Consider the following 5,251-nt stretch of genomic DNA (forward strand, 5'->3'; position numbering starts at 1 on the left):
GGCATTGGCAAAATAATTAATCCCTTATAATATTAAAATGGATATGATACTATTACATTTCTCACATAACTACTAAGGAGCATACATTTATATATTTATATTTCTACACTCAAATAATAATTATTAAAATTTCTTTTTTAAAATTCCTGTCATTAAAAATTATTTTTTTTATTATATTAGGACAAATTCAAGATGAATTAACTTAGTTTCCCCTTTATATATTTTCTGTTTTTTATAGTTTCTGTTTCTTATTCTTTTTCTTATATATGCTAAGGTCTTTCATAGAAGCTATTAATTTATTTGTTATATCAGTTGTTGGCAAAGATTATATCTTTTAAACTTATATTGTTTAATAAAAAGCTTAAATATTTTTAAGTATGTGATAATTTATTCTTACATATATATTTATGTATGTGTGTACTCACATTTATTCCAATTCTTTCCTTAGACAGAATTTACAGCTGATTTGTTACATATTTTACATGTAACCATAATTTTTTACTGCATTAAATATAAAACATCAATACAGTGATATTGCTAATTAAAATATAAATAATTAAATTTAAGCTGTTTAATAATTAATAACTTAGTGCTAAGACCAGTGTAGACAAATATGTTAATAAAGAAGAATAGAACCTAAAATGATTTATTGAAGAATAGCCTAAATTTAAAGTGGTATTTTATCAGATAAACAAATAATAAATATATTTTAAAATTACAAAAACATATTTTAAACTTTGACCATGTAATAGCACAAATTTAACATCATGACATTCTTTCTTTTCCTTTCTCCATATTCAGTTTCCACATTCAGATTCTTTACTTTCAGGAACAGATTGCAAAATGGAAAAAGAGTAGATGAGATTAAACAAACAGGGCATGTTATAGTCATATAGTTAATCTTAACAAGCTTTGAATTTGCCATATTGGCAATAGGTAAAAATAGGATGCTTTTAGCTGAGAATGTTTAGGAATATTACTGATGAAAGATGAAGAATGTTTAATAACTATATCAATTATTGTTAAAATAATTTAAACTATTTTGTGTTTGTTTCCTTAGTTTATTTAAATAAGTTTCTACATTTATTTGTGTGTTATGTATTTGTGTGTAAGTATTATTTTGCTTTTTACATTTTTGTGTTATACATTAAGGGGAAATACCTACTATCTCAGCAATAAAAAGCCACATGATATCCTAGAAAATGACTTGAAATCCAACTCTATATTGTATTCATTATGGTTTTCTATAATAACTATGTCCTACAGAAGTTTCTGTGATAAAAGGAGTGTTCTGTATCTTCCCTGTCCAGTACAGTAGTCACTAGCCATATGTGATGACTACTGAACATTTGTAATGTGGTTAACATGACTGAGGGCATAAGTTTTAATTGTTTTTATTTTAATTAATTTTAATTTCAGTGGTCACTTGTAGATTGTTCTATTGTGAAAATATCTATCTGGATTGCTGCAACATTACTTCTACATTTCTTTTTCTTACTATTCTGATATTTTGTATGCATCATCCCTAATTTGATATTTGGCAAATTCATAACTGTAATCTAGGCATTATAATTATCAATTATAATGATCATTAATTTCTGTATATACCAGTTAAAAGGAAGCCAGACCCATATACACTGATATGAAATTACTGGTAATATAGAACAATGTCCTCAATGAACTATTAAGAAATAAGAACAAACTGCTCAACAGTATAAATAGAAGAATTTTATTTCTGTAAATAATAAGTATTTATGTGCATCTGTGCTTGTGTTTCTGTATTTCTATGTAGTTTCCAATACATTTTAAAGAATTATTTTTAAAAAGGCACCTGTTGTCAGTGTTTGCTGATGGAAAGTTTGTAGCAGAACACAGCATGATTTCTGCCTCCTGGTATCTTTACTCTGTATAATGCCCTCCTCTTAAGTGTGGGTGGGACCTGTGACTTGTTTCTAACCCACAGAATGTAATAAAGGTAATGAGATATATGTGATTATGTGCCTATGTTACTCTTTATAATAGCATATAAAAGGTCATGTCTGGTTTATCCATAGTTATAGCAACTAAACACACCACACTGCAGTGAATTTAGGAAGTTCTCAGTTTATTGAAAGAGTGAATAAATAACAAGTGCTGTTTACTAAATAAATGTCATTAAAAATGTTTAGCTTTTAGCCTTGTGAAGAGACTGTTCTCCTCAATGGCTTTAAAGAATCAAGCTGCCATGTTGTTAGCTTTTCTTTGGGGTGGACCACATGTCAAAAAACTGAAGGCACTATCTAGCCACAGTCAGCAAATAACTGGGGCAGGCATGCAGGTGTCCTACAGTAAACTATAAGTTACCACAAGCCATGTGATCTTGGGAACATATCACAAAATGGCAAAAAAGTAGATGAGTCTAAACACGCAGGGCATGCTATAGTCATGTATTTAAGCTTAACAAGCTTTGAATTTGCCATATTGGCAATAGGTCAAAATAGGGGGCTTTTAGCCGAGAATGTTTATGAATATTACTAATGAAAGATGAACAATGTTTAATAAGTATATCAAGCAAGAGGGAGAACTACCATCTGCAAAAATAACAATGAGATAGTTAAGAATCTGAATGTGGAGATTGAATATGGAGAAAGGAAAAGAAAAAATCTTATGAAATTAAATTTGTGCTATTATATGCCAGAATAAACATTCAAAACCTAATTTCGAGCTGACACTAGAGTAACATGCTGACACAGCTCCTGTCCTGGAGTGCTAGAGTTCTCGATGTATCTACTGGTCTTGATTCACAGGCAGGAGCAATCAGTGGCTGTGTTAGTACTCAGATCTAAAACATGGCCTACCTAGGTCCCAGAAGGTGTGGGTTGGGAGACATCTTTCCTCATACGCATCAGGGAGTTGGGTATAATAAATAATAAAGTAAATAGGCTAATGAATTTAAATATGCAAAAGTGAATATATTCTGTACATAATAAAGCGTTAGTCAAGCAAAATATATTTTATCATGTATAACCAAAATAGAATTAGTGTCCATGAAATGTGCTAGTAAATATAAAAGATTTTTAAGTCTATAACAACTAATAAGCACTCCATAAATGTTATTTCTAATTATCATTATTTTATGAACATATAATGTAAAGAGCTTCTTAATGTCATAAGAAAATAATCTAAGAAGCATCAGCTTTATATAAAAGTGGGCAAATAATACGAATAGCAATTTGCAAAAAGAAAAGCAAAATGTCCAGTAAGTATGTTCCAATCTCATCAGTAATCAAGGAAATACAGATATCATTTACATCTAGTAGAATGGCAAAAATTAAAACAGCTTCATTTTATTTTATAGAGACAGGGTCATGTTCTGTACCCTAGGCTGGAGTTAAAGGGTGTGACCATAGCTAACTTTAGCATAGAACTCCATGTGATTCTCCTGCCTCAGCCTCCCAAGTAGCTGGGACTACAGGAACATGCCACTGTGCCTGGCTAATTTTTTTCAATTTTTAATTTTTTTTTTTTTAGAGATGGGGTTCTCACTATGTTGCTCAGGCTGGTCTTGAACTCCTGGTCTCAAGCAATTCTTCTGGCTCAGCCTTCCAAAGTGCTAAGATTAAAAGGTATGAACCACCATGCCCCGCAAAACAATTCTTAATAACAGTTGTTAATAAGGTTGAGGGGCAATGGAAATCTTATTAATTACAGGATTTAAAAATGGATTCAACCACACTCTAAGGCTATTTGGCAAAAGCTTAGAAAAATTGAAAACTAACATATTCTATACTCTACAGATTTTATTACTAGTAGATACTATATATAACTTTAATACATCTGTACAATGTGATATTTATAAGAATATTGTTGCATTTTTCAATATTTAAATATTAGAATTAATCTAAATATTCCCTAAAATTCAAATGGACAAATGATGTTCTGTTTATACTGTGACATATCAAAACTAATAAACTAGAGATATCAGTATCAACAGGAATAAATTTCAAAAATATTTCATGTGAAAAAATTCAGGAGGTATATACAATGTCATATAATTTATATAAAATTTTAAAACATATAAGCTAATATATATTTGTCAATAATGAAAATTAAATAATAATAAACATAAAACTCAGAAAAGCAGGTGCTCAAGAGATAAAAGGATGGGCATGTGATCAGAAAAATATAGAGAGAAGTCTGCATAGAAGTTTTCAACTTTTAAAGCTATAATTTATTTAAAATAGAAAAATAAATCTGAATCAAACACATCAAGAGATTAAGATCTGACCATACATACAAAAAGAAATAGAGATATTTGTTATATTTTTCTAATATTTAATGTATACTTAAGATATTTCATAATAATTACAAAGAAAAGGGTTGATAAATGTAGGAAGATAACATAACTCTAACCTTGACAATTTTTAGATTTGTTGTAAGGGAGAACAGAAAAGCAAGGTCAAAGAAGATTGGGAGAATAGGACAATAACTCTGTCATAAACAGGAAAGGGAGATTCAAGAGGAAAAGATTTTCTGGAGAAATAATACATTCAGTTTGCCAGGAAAAAGTTTCAGGTACATCAGATATCTAGTGTCAGTAATACATACCAGGGGTTGAATATAGAGACAGATAGGATATAAGATGAAGTTCTGGAAGTTACCAACAAAGAAATTATGCAATCAGATGAGGGTTAGGGAGTAACTGAAAATAAGTAAAACTCCTTTGAAAATTATTATTTGTGTATAGCAATCCTAAATTGCTGACAAAATTAGACATAAACACAAGAATAAATAAGAAAGGCATTATGAAGATAGGATTTAAAGAATGTGACAACAGTGTATGGACTTGTAGGAGTGGGGCAAGCTTGGTTGAGAGAAAATCAAGGGAGAAAGAGGATTAAAGAATAACTAGAAGATCACATACCTAAGGATATCACTTTCTCTAGTAATTTTTATTTGTGGGCCTCATGATTATTCCTTCTTTTATATGTTAAGACAGCAAGTAAAGCTTTGAAATCCAACTATACAGTTACAGCTTTATAAAATGAAATGTGAAGGAAGGATTACTCTGACACCTTCACACTTCAAATCAATTTGTTTACAGTAGAAGAATTTTGTTAGCTACATATGACTTTATGCAAAAAGTGCTACAGAAACATAGTAAAGCTATTCTGTGGTTTTGGCATCTAATAACATAGCATTTATTTCTACTCTACCTTCAGTCTTTACTTAAAATATTGTATTTTCATTTCTATCTACTCCAATTAAATTT

At 29.7% G+C, this 5,251-nt stretch overlaps 1 non-coding gene across 1 annotated transcript; it reads left to right on the forward strand.

The window, feature by feature from the left end:
* Positions 1-2,703: 2,703 nt before the first annotated feature.
* On the forward strand, positions 2,704-2,832 carry LOC135275527 (small nucleolar RNA SNORA3/SNORA45 family). The gene has a single exon (XR_010343149.1). It is a non-coding gene; the product is annotated as a small nucleolar RNA SNORA3/SNORA45 family (small nucleolar RNA).
* Positions 2,833-5,251: the final 2,419 nt, after the last annotated feature.

This window comes from Aotus nancymaae, unplaced genomic scaffold (genome assembly GCF_030222135.1).
Source record: "Aotus nancymaae isolate 86718 unplaced genomic scaffold, 86718_ANA_hifiasm-v0.15.2.pri h1tg000016l, whole genome shotgun sequence".
NCBI classification, from domain to species: domain Eukaryota; kingdom Metazoa; phylum Chordata; class Mammalia; order Primates; family Aotidae; genus Aotus; species Aotus nancymaae.